At 43.1% G+C, this 10,751-nt stretch overlaps 1 long non-coding RNA gene across 1 annotated transcript; it reads right to left on the bottom strand.

Moving 5' to 3' along the window:
- Positions 1-1,121: 1,121 nt before the first annotated feature.
- Positions 1,122-9,879, bottom strand: LOC115533804 (uncharacterized). Its single transcript, XR_003974256.1, has 2 exons — positions 9,816-9,879; positions 1,122-2,209 (listed from the first exon to the last, which is right to left on the bottom strand). It is a non-coding gene; the product is annotated as an uncharacterized LOC115533804 (long non-coding RNA).
- Between the last annotated feature and the right edge of the window lie 872 nt (positions 9,880-10,751).

The following is a 10,751-nucleotide window of genomic DNA, read 5'->3' as shown; positions in this document are numbered from 1 at the left end:
GCACTGTTTACCGGCTCCTGTGGATTAACTGCAACAGGCATGATGCCAGCATGGCCTCTTAAAACAATAATGACAACGGAGCTACCGCTGAAGCCAGTGGTGCATATGAATACTTTAAAGAGTTTTATGTACAAACAAGTACAGATTTGAACGGTAAAAGTCTGAACGTCCGAACAAAATTTAGATGTATGACGGATAGATGAGCAACGTTTGCTACAGTCCACTGGGTAGGCTGGTAGACTGATCTATCCAGCACACATCTAGGTGGACACGCCCACCTGTGATGTCAGAAGCTGCACATTTTCAAACGGCTTGCAACGGCTAATCACACTCACACCTGGTGGAATTATATGTCCCCTTTAAACAGTATTTTGGGTCATTTTCATTGGGTGATGCAATTAAATGTGGGTCCACAACATCAGACAAGACAGTCATGACACTGTCCGAATTAGTTTTGGAAAAATGTACACTTGTGTACATACACACGCTCTACACAATAATATATTTTTTCAATGGACAACCCACACATATAGACAGAAGGAATGGAAAATAAATGTTAAACCTTTGATTGTCAGCACCTCTGTCTGGGCTCAGTGACTCTTTGGCCTCCTGCTGGTTATTCTGTGTTTTGTCCACCATGCGTCTATTGTTGTTGTGCTTCTGACTCCGCCTCTCAGCTGTACATCCTGCCGGTGTTAGTTTCCCGCCCTTTTTCCTTCTCACCTGTTCCTCATTGTGTGTTAACTACTCAGCCTATGTATATCCTGTCAGTGCCACCTTGTTAGATTGATCTTACTTTTGGTCTTGGCTTACCTAGTCAGGTCAAAAGGCCCTGTAGTCTGCCTGCCTGGCTCCTGCCGGCCTGGTTCCAGCCTGCCTGGATCCTGCCAGCCTGGTTCCTGCCTGTTTTTGGCCTTTGCCTGCGGTTCTGCCCTCTGCCTGCTCCCTGACTTCTCTTCAGAAGGTGACCTGTCTTTTCTTCCTTTGTTTGGATTGTTTCCCTGTCTCAGTCTACAGCGGCCTTGTGCCCTTTTTGTGTTTTTGCAATCTTCCTGTGAGACCGGACTTTATGAGGTGGAGTCTCCAGGTCCCTTGTCACAAACAGACCACAAACTAAGACGCAATGTTCAACCCTTTATTAGTGTGCTCTCATAAAAGCATACCCCAACAACCAGCCCTCTCTAACTCCACTTCATCACAAACAATAGTATGTAACTAACAATGTTTGACTGACACATGAAAGAAGGCCATGTAATGCTAATCCCAGCACCCCAAATGCTTCCTGAACAACTCAAGGCAAGTAGTAAAAAAGAAGTACAGGAATTACTTAAAAAAAATAAAAATCCATTAAATGTAAATAAGAAATCATCATTGAAATACAGTGCAGTAAATTGGCAGATATTTTCATTAAAGGTTTTGCATCTGTTATTTTAAATTGTATTCCCTAAATGATTACGGTCAAAAGCCTTCAAAAAAGTGACGGTACTAAAAGTTTAGTAGAAAAACAACAAGAAAGGATACTTGCATGGGTGAAATATGTACGTGTCATCGTTTGCAAAATAGTTAGTAACGTTAGTAACGTTGTAAAAAAATATATCATAAAGAAAATATTGTCTTCCTTGGTGGTCGCCCAAGAGAGGTGGAGCTTGGACCCAAGCCAACGCTACCCATCATATCCCAGGATGCCTCACAGAGCACACCTCACACTATTTATTAACACCTCGCTTGTCTTTGCTCTGTGAGCCACATTTAGAAGAATAATGTGAGGATTGATCAAATAATGATGTTAAACACACCACGCCTCTTCTCCTGTCAAAGCTGGCATCAGGAAGGAATCAGACTGGTGTATTTCCTCCTCTAGTTTCTGAGTTTGAACCATCAGATTCACTTTCATGTTGATCCCGAATTTCTTGAACTGCGTTACTTTGTATCCTGTAATGTCATTCCCCTTCAATAGTGAATCACAGTCGATGGGAAACTTGGGTCTAACAGCGATATTAAAGAATCCTGTTACGATCTTTGGGCAGTGTTTGGACTGGACCCATCTCAATGTCTAGCTGTCCAGTACCAGACCGGTAGGCGAGGGCATCCAGACTCTGGTCATCATCATGACCATCCATAGTTACATCAGGGGTAGTTGTTCTTGAAGTGTGTTCTCGTTGGTCCCCGGTTGGTGCAGGAGAGTCACTGGACATTAGTGGTGTAGTTTCTGGAAGAGAAGGCAGCAGAGAGTCAGGACATACAGCCAGCCTCCACATGCAGCAACACTCACTGAAGACTGAAGCCAAGTGGAGCAGCTCTGCAGCTGGGTACTCTCAGGTCAACCCTGTCTCGTCAAAATTACGTTCCCAGAGAACTATTCGGCGTTCTCAATTACGTTTGTCATAAAACGTATTTTTTCCGCGATTACGTGTTATTGAACGTATTGCAAATACGTTCGTCCTCAGCCTATTTTTGGCCATTTATTAACCTCTAGGATTATGTTTGGTTGAAACGTATCCCAGATAGGTTAAATGTCAACGTATAGCACATTATTGTCATTAAGGCATATCTTCCTTTCAGGGAACGTTTCATTTAACGTATTTTGTCTGAAAAATGTATCTTGGCCGTGAATACGTGTTATTGAACATATCGCAAATACGTTCGTTGTCAACCTATTTTTTGCCATTCATTTACCTCTAGGATTATGTTTGGTTGAAACGTATCCCAAATATGTTAAATGTCAACGTGTAGCACATTATTGTCATTAAGGCATATTTCCCTTTCGGGAAACGTTTCATTGAACGTTATTTTGTCCCTGATTACGTCTTATTGAACATATTGCAAATAGGTTCGTTCTCAACATTTTTGTTGTTCTTTATTTAAGCTACCTCTTGGATTACATAGGCTACATTTAATTGAAACGTATCCTTAATAGGCTACGTTAAATTTCGATAACACATTATTGTCAGCATATAGGCATAGGTCTACCTCTCGGGGAAGCGTACGTTTGATTGTAATGTTAATAGTCCAACGTTATATCAACATGTCACAAGAGGAGAAATTAGCTGCTGACGGGGTAACTGTAGGAGCGGGGGTTGCTTTGTTGATTTCTTTATCTAGGGCTATAGCTGTGGTCAAAGCGGGAAGTGTGCGTTGTCTGGGCGGCTGCCTGAACTGAGCTGCAGGAAATTATGTTCACACGTTTCTTCATTCATTCATGAAGGCTATACCGGTGAACGGTGACGTCAGACTCACGCCCACCTACAAACCAATCAATGTCCAGTATCAGCCTGTCCTCTCGGAAATACGACCACGTAGGTGGTTTGTTCCGCCACAGATTACGACCCATTGGAATTTATCCAAAACGAGCAAACGAGGCCCTCTACATGTGCGGGCAACCCTTTCTCATCAAAATTACGTTCCCAGAGAACTATTCGGCATTCTCAATTACGTTTGTCTAAAAAACGTATTTTGTCCGTGATTACGTTTTATTGAACATATTGTAATGACCTCGCCGGTGACATAACGATGTCGAGTCATTAGTAATTGAAGGAACTTTTTATGGACCAAAACCAGGTCACTGAAACCCGTAACCAACGGCAGAAATCCCACCCAAAACAAACCCCGGTTACCCCGGCAACCCCCAACACGGTCTCACTCACGTGCAGGCCCCCACCCTGTGTTCTTCCAAGGCCCCCCCCCCGCCGACCTAATGATTCGCCCCCACACTGATTGACAAGAAGAACATTACAATACATGCACACAGAACAACCGGCATAACGGACAACGAAATACAATGCAACACATAACCCACTATTGGCCTCTTGTGTCGCTAAAGGAAAGGCATGTTGATGCGATTGATTTGTTTTGTTTTTAAGCTCCTCCAGCCTCCCCTCAGCCCCGTATAAACAAAGCTGTAAATAGCTAAACTACACTAAACTATTTAACTGTCCCAGGGTCGCTACAATATCGTAAATACGAATTCGTTCTCAGCCTATTTTTGCCATTTATTTACCTTGTTACTATGGCAGAATAAAGAATAAATTCATGCATTATCATTCTACTTGAACATGTGTTTTTACAGTATAGAGTTGTGGAGAGGGATGACGTATGTTGGCAAACCCGGAAGTGAGCGTCGCCCTCGGTTCCCTTGACAAAAAGCCAACGGGTTTTCCATTGGATTTTGGATTATTGCAGAAAAATCCTCAACTCCTCAAAAACGGAAAATAAATAAATAAATAAAAATAACCGTGCTCCAAAGAACGAAGTGTAAACCAATGCATTCTGAATGGGAGTGTTTCTCCGATTTTTCCATGCTACACAACGAAATGTAAACCCATGCAAATAAAGACTTCATGGTCATAATAATTTAAATATCATTAATCTACTACTGAGTGTGTAGGGAGGTATTCTATTTTTTTCAACGGGGCTGAATCCAGTCACTTGACCGTCATGGTTGCTATGGTGGTTGCTATCGACCGCCCCCTCTAATACTCGTGGCTCTAAAAACCACGCGGCAAAGGAGCTGCCGTCAATTGGGTTGTTTTTGTCGTAAACTAGGGTCCGATGGTTGAAAAATAGACAGATATTCCAAGGTATCCTTAAAAGGCAGCTTGGATGTGTTTATTTTCTGCAGTTTAGACTTCTTCTATAACTAATTTCTGAAAGCAAAACACCAAGCTCATTGATTTAACGAGGGAGGGTTATTTGAAACAATTTATTAAATAAATATTTGTGAGAGGTCATTCCTTCTCCTGATTTTACTTCCTATTTATGTCTAGGCATAAACCCCTACTGTCCACAAGCATCCCCCCCCTCCCCATATGGATTTGGAGAATTGTTGCCACGTCCCAGTGGTGGAGGTATCATATATATATGAAAGAGGGCATTCAATTATAGCCTAATGATCAATTAGGAGGCCGAAGCCCTAAAGGAAGTGATGCAATAGGTGACTGAGTCGACAACATTTAAGTAAGCTGTAAAGCGTCTCTTATATATCAAAGGGGGTCTCAAAGGACGCATACGCTTCAACCTGTGGCTCCATACAGGAAATGACTCAGCAAGTGCTCCATCTCGTTGCAACTCACCCAGCGGCTCGCTTGCAAGATTTTGGCCTGAAGTTCTTCCCAGACCTACACCCTAGCCATCCAACATGCATATCTGAGAATCAGGCCTCTCTTTAATAATGACAAAAAGTTATGAGAGAAACACACATTCACTTTTTGTTATCTCATAAGCGGCGTGGTGCCGGCTCCTTTTGACCTTTTGACCCCCGACTTCAAAAACGTGGCCACAGGCCAGCTGTGTCTACACACCTTTAGCCACAAATGTACACCTCCATCCCACAAAAAATGGGGACTAGAAACTAACCTCTGTCTTATGTACATATACTGTACTGTTGGAGGTCACGCCCCTTTGCCGACCTTTTCGAGATAGCTAGGGATGCTCAAATGTTTACACACATTTCCCGGGGCCCCGTGAACGACATATCCGAGATTTGGAGTTCTAGCCCTTAGAGAAAAAAAGTTTTCCCAAATGGAGTGTCATTTGGACAAAGCCCCTCAGAAGTGTAGCCTGCAAGACCTAATGGTTCAGAATGTGGTGGAAAAACAGTTTTTGAGATAGGAAGGTCCTACCGCCCTGAAATTTTAATACCTTATTCTAGGGCCTAACAGGGACCTCCACACCGAAACTTGGCCCGGTCGGACCCCGAGGGCAGGAAGGGGGGGCCCTTCCTGCCCGAAACTTGGCCTGGTCAGACCCCGAGGGCAGGCCCCCCCTTCCTGCCCTCGGGGTCCGACCGGGCCAAGTTTCGGTGTGGAGGTCCCTGTTAGGCCCTAGAATAAGGTATTAAAATTTCAGGGCGGTAGGACCTTCCCATCTCAAAAACTGTTTTTCCACCACATTCTGAACCATTAGGTCTTGCAGGCTACACTTCTGAGGGGCTTTGTCCAAATGACACTCCATTTGGGAAAACTTTTTTTCTCTAAGGGCTAGAACTCCAAATCTCGGATATGTCGTTCACGGGGCCCCGGGAAATGTGTGTAAACATTTTAGCATCCCTAGCTATCTCGAAAAGGTCGGCAAAGGGGCGTGACCTCCAACAGTACAGTAAATGTACATAAGACAGAGGTTAGTTTCTAGTCCCCATTTTTTGTGGGATGGAGGTGTACATTTGTGGCTAAAGGTGTGTAGACACAGCTGGCCTGTGGCCACGTTTTTGAAGTCGGGGGTCAAAAGGTCAAAAGGAGCCGGCACCACGCCGCTTATGAGATAACAAAAAGTGAATGTGTGTTTCTCTCATAACTTTTTGTCATTATTAAAGAGAGGCCTGATTCTCAGATATGCATGTTGGATGGCTAGGGTGTAGGTCTGGGAAGAACTTCAGGCCAAAATCTTGCAAGCGAGCCGCTGGGTGAGTTGCAACGAGATGGAGCACTTGCTGCGTCATTTCCTGTATGGAGCCACAGGTTGAAGCGTATGCGTCCTTTGAGACCCCCTTTGATATATAAGAGACGCTTTACAGCTTACTTAAATGTTGTCGACTCAGTCACCTATTGCATCACTTCCTTTAGGGCTTCGGCCTCCTAATTGATCATTAGGCTATAATTGAATGCCCTCTTTCATATATATATGATACCTCCACCACTGGGACGTGGCAACAATTCTCCAAATCCATATGGGGAGGGGGGGATGCTTGTGGACAGTAGGGGTTTACCCTAGACATAAATAGGAAGTAAAATCAGGAGAAGGAATGACCTCTCACAAATATTTATTTAATAAATTGTTTCAAATAACCCTCCCTCGTTAAATCAATGAGCTTGGTGTTTTGCTTTCAGAAATTAGTTATAGAAGAAGTCTAAACTGCAGAAAATAAACACATCCAAGCTGCCTTTTAAGGATACCTTGGAATATCTGTCTATTTTTCAACCATCGGACCCTAGTTTACGACAAAAACAACCCAATTGACGGCAGCTCCTTTGCCGCGTGGTTTTTAGAGCCACGAGTATTAGAGGGGGCGGTCGATAGCAACCACCATAGCAACCATGACGGTCAAGTGACTGGATTCAGCCCCGTTGAAAAAAATAGAATACCTCCCTACACACTCAGTAGTAGATTAATGATATTTAAATTATTATGACCATGAAGTCTTTATTTGCATGGGTTTACATTTCGTTGTGTAGCATGGAAAAATCGGAGAAACACTCCCATTCAGAATGCATTGGTTTACACTTCGTTCTTTGGAGCACGGTTATTTTTATTTATTTATTTATTTTCCGTTTTTGAGGAGTTGAGGATTTTTCTGCAATAATCCAAAATCCAATGGAAAACCCGTTGGCTTTTTGTCAAGGGAACCGAGGGCGACGCTCACTTCCGGGTTTGCCAACATACGTCATCCCTCTCCACAACTCTATACTGTAAAAACACATGTTCAAGTAGAATGATAATGCATGAATTTATTCTTTATTCTGCCATAGTAACAAGGTAAATAAATGGCAAAAATAGGCTGAGAACGAATTCGTATTTACGATATTGTAGCGACCCTGGGACAGTTAAATAGTTTAGTGTAGTTTAGCTATTTACAGCTTTGTTTATACGGGGCTGAGGGGAGGCTGGAGGAGCTTAAAAACAAAACAAATCAATCGCATCAACATGCCTTTCCTTTAGCGACACAAGAGGCCAATAGTGTGTTATGTGTTGCATTGTATTTCGTTGTCCGTTATGCCGGTTGTTCTGTGTGCATGTATTGTAATGTTCTTCTTGTCAATCAGTGTGGGGGCGAATCATTAGGTCAGCTGGGGGGGGGCCTTGGAAGAACACAGGGTGGGGGCCTGCACGTGAGTGAGACCGTGTTGGGGGTTGCCGGGGTAACCGGGGTTTGTTTTGGGTGGGATTTCTGCCGTTGGTTACGGGTTTCAGTGACCTGGTTTTGGTCCATAAAAAGTTCCTTCAATTACTAATGACTCGACATCGTTATGTCACCGGCGAGGTCATTACAATATGTTCAATAAAACGTAATCACGGACAAAATACGTTTTTTAGACAAACGTAATTGAGAATGCCGAATAGTTCTCTGGGAACGTAATTTTGATGAGAAAGGGTTGCCCGCACATGTAGAGGGCCTCGTTTGCTCGTTTTGGATAAATTCCAATGGGTCGTAATCTGTGGCGGAACAAACCACCTACGTGGTCGTATTTCCGAGAGGACAGGCTGATACTGGACATTGATTGGTTTGTAGGTGGGCGTGAGTCTGACGTCACCGTTCACCGGTATAGCCTTCATGAATGAATGAAGAAACGTGTGAACATAATTTCCTGCAGCTCAGTTCAGGCAGCCGCCCAGACAACGCACACTTCCCGCTTTGACCACAGCTATAGCCCTAGATAAAGAAATCAACAAAGCAACCCCCGCTCCTACAGTTACCCCGTCAGCAGCTAATTTCTCCTCTTGTGACATGTTGATATAACGTTGGACTATTAACATTACAATCAAACGTACGCTTCCCCGAGAGGTAGACCTATGCCTATATGCTGACAATAATGTGTTATCGAAATTTAACGTAGCCTATTAAGGATACGTTTCAATTAAATGTAGCCTATGTAATCCAAGAGGTAGCTTAAATAAAGAACAACAAAAATGTTGAGAACGAACCTATTTGCAATATGTTCAATAAGACGTAATCAGGGACAAAATAACGTTCAATGAAACGTTTCCCGAAAGGGAAATATGCCTTAATGACAATAATGTGCTACACGTTGACATTTAACATATTTGGGATACGTTTCAACCAAACATAATCCTAGAGGTAAATGAATGGCAAAAAATAGGTTGACAACGAACGTATTTGCGATATGTTCAATAACACGTGTTCACGGCCAAGATACATTTTTCAGACAAAATACGTTAAATGAAACGTTCCCTGAAAGGAAGATATGCCTTAATGACAATAATGTGCTATACGTTGACATTTAACCTATCTGGGATACGTTTCAACCAAACATAATCCTAGAGGTTAATAAATGGCCAAAAATAGGCTGAGGACGTACGTTCAATAACACGTAATCGCGGAAAAAATACGTTTTATGACAAACGTAATTGAGAACGCCGAATAGTTCTCTGGGAACGTAATTTTGACGAGACAGGGTTGCTCAGGTGGAGATGAGGACACAACCAGACACACACACACACACACACACACACACACACACACACACACACACACACACACACACACACACACACACACACACACACACACACACACACACACACACACACACACACACAGCCAGACACACACAGCCAGACACACAACCAGATACAGCTAGACACACACACACAGCCAGACACACATACCCAAACAGCCAGAAACACACACAAAGCCGGACACATGCAGCCAGACACACACAACCAGAGATACACAGTACCACCACACCACACAACCAGGGACTCACCCAGAAACACAAACACCCAACACAACTAGAGACTCAACCAGAAACACACAACCACCCCCCAAAACCAGTAACACAACCAACCCACACAACCACACACAAAAAACAAGACACACACAATGAGCATGATTATAGATAACGGTTGACCATTAGTGTTCAATTTCAGTGAAAAAGGTCCAAAGGTCATCTTGGTTTAAATTATTTTTTGATGGGATTAAGTTGCACTCTAATATAGTTTTATATATTCCCTCGTATCTATCTGTGGATAAAACATTTCAGAGGTACAGGGTGAACTGATCGTGATATTTAATATAATCTGGATGTAGTTCATATTGTCATTAGTTATATAACTGAAGCTGTAACATAATTAACACAACTCACCTTCAGCAGGCTGTGTTTCACTGGAGGGAGCTGGAGGGATGGATGTCTCTAGACCTGCAGGCTGTGTTTCACTGGAGGGAGCTGGAGGGATGGATGTCTCTAGACCTGCAGGCTGTGTTTCACTGGAGGGAGCTGGAGGGATGGATGTCTCTAGACCTGCAGGCTGTGTTTCACTGGAGGGAGCTGGAGGGATGGATGTCTCTAGACCTGCAGGCTGTGTTTCACTGGAGGGAGCTGGAGGGATGGATGTCTCTAGACCTGCAGGCTGTGTTCAAACATACAGTTCATCCATACTGTTACCACTGCATCAAGTCCTCTGTCATTCTACTACATATAAGGTGGCACTGTACAAATACACTTCATAGAATTGGACTAAGATCTACATTTAATTAATAACAAGGTGTAACTGTAACATTCAACAACAATAATAATAATAATAATAACTATAATAATAAAGACTAAATAGCAGTTTATTATTAATGACACAGAGACCACCAATAATGGGTTGAACGTACGGGCTCCGGAGAGAGGAGAGGTGTGGATGTGTAACGAGCTGTCCCTTCTCCAGCAGCTCCACCTGGACGGTTATAGAGTAGATAAAGTTAGCCTAACATCACAAAGAAAACCTGTAGCTGCTGCTGCAGAGTAGCTAGCTAGCCACCACACATGAAGGCTTTCCTTTCCTCCTCCTCCTATTTTCTCCATTTTCTAAATAGCGCGCCTGAAGCCTGCCTCTCGCTCTCTGCCTTTTTTCACTGTCCAATAAAGTTAAAATATGTTCAACTTTGGGCGCTGGACCCAGTAGTAGCAGCACTTATCAACAAAATAATATAGATTTAACAAAATGTCCAACAAAATTGAGAAAGCTGTCAAAGTACAGTTTCACAGTCAGAGCAGATCTCTCTGAGCAGCTCTGAGAGAGTTCTGTACTCTTGG

Source organism: Gadus morhua, chromosome 1 (genome assembly GCF_902167405.1).
Source record: "Gadus morhua chromosome 1, gadMor3.0, whole genome shotgun sequence".
NCBI classification, from domain to species: Eukaryota; Metazoa; Chordata; class Actinopteri; order Gadiformes; family Gadidae; genus Gadus; species Gadus morhua.
The sequence above is the reverse complement of the archived record's forward strand: the minus strand, read 5'-3'. Positions and strand labels throughout refer to the sequence as shown.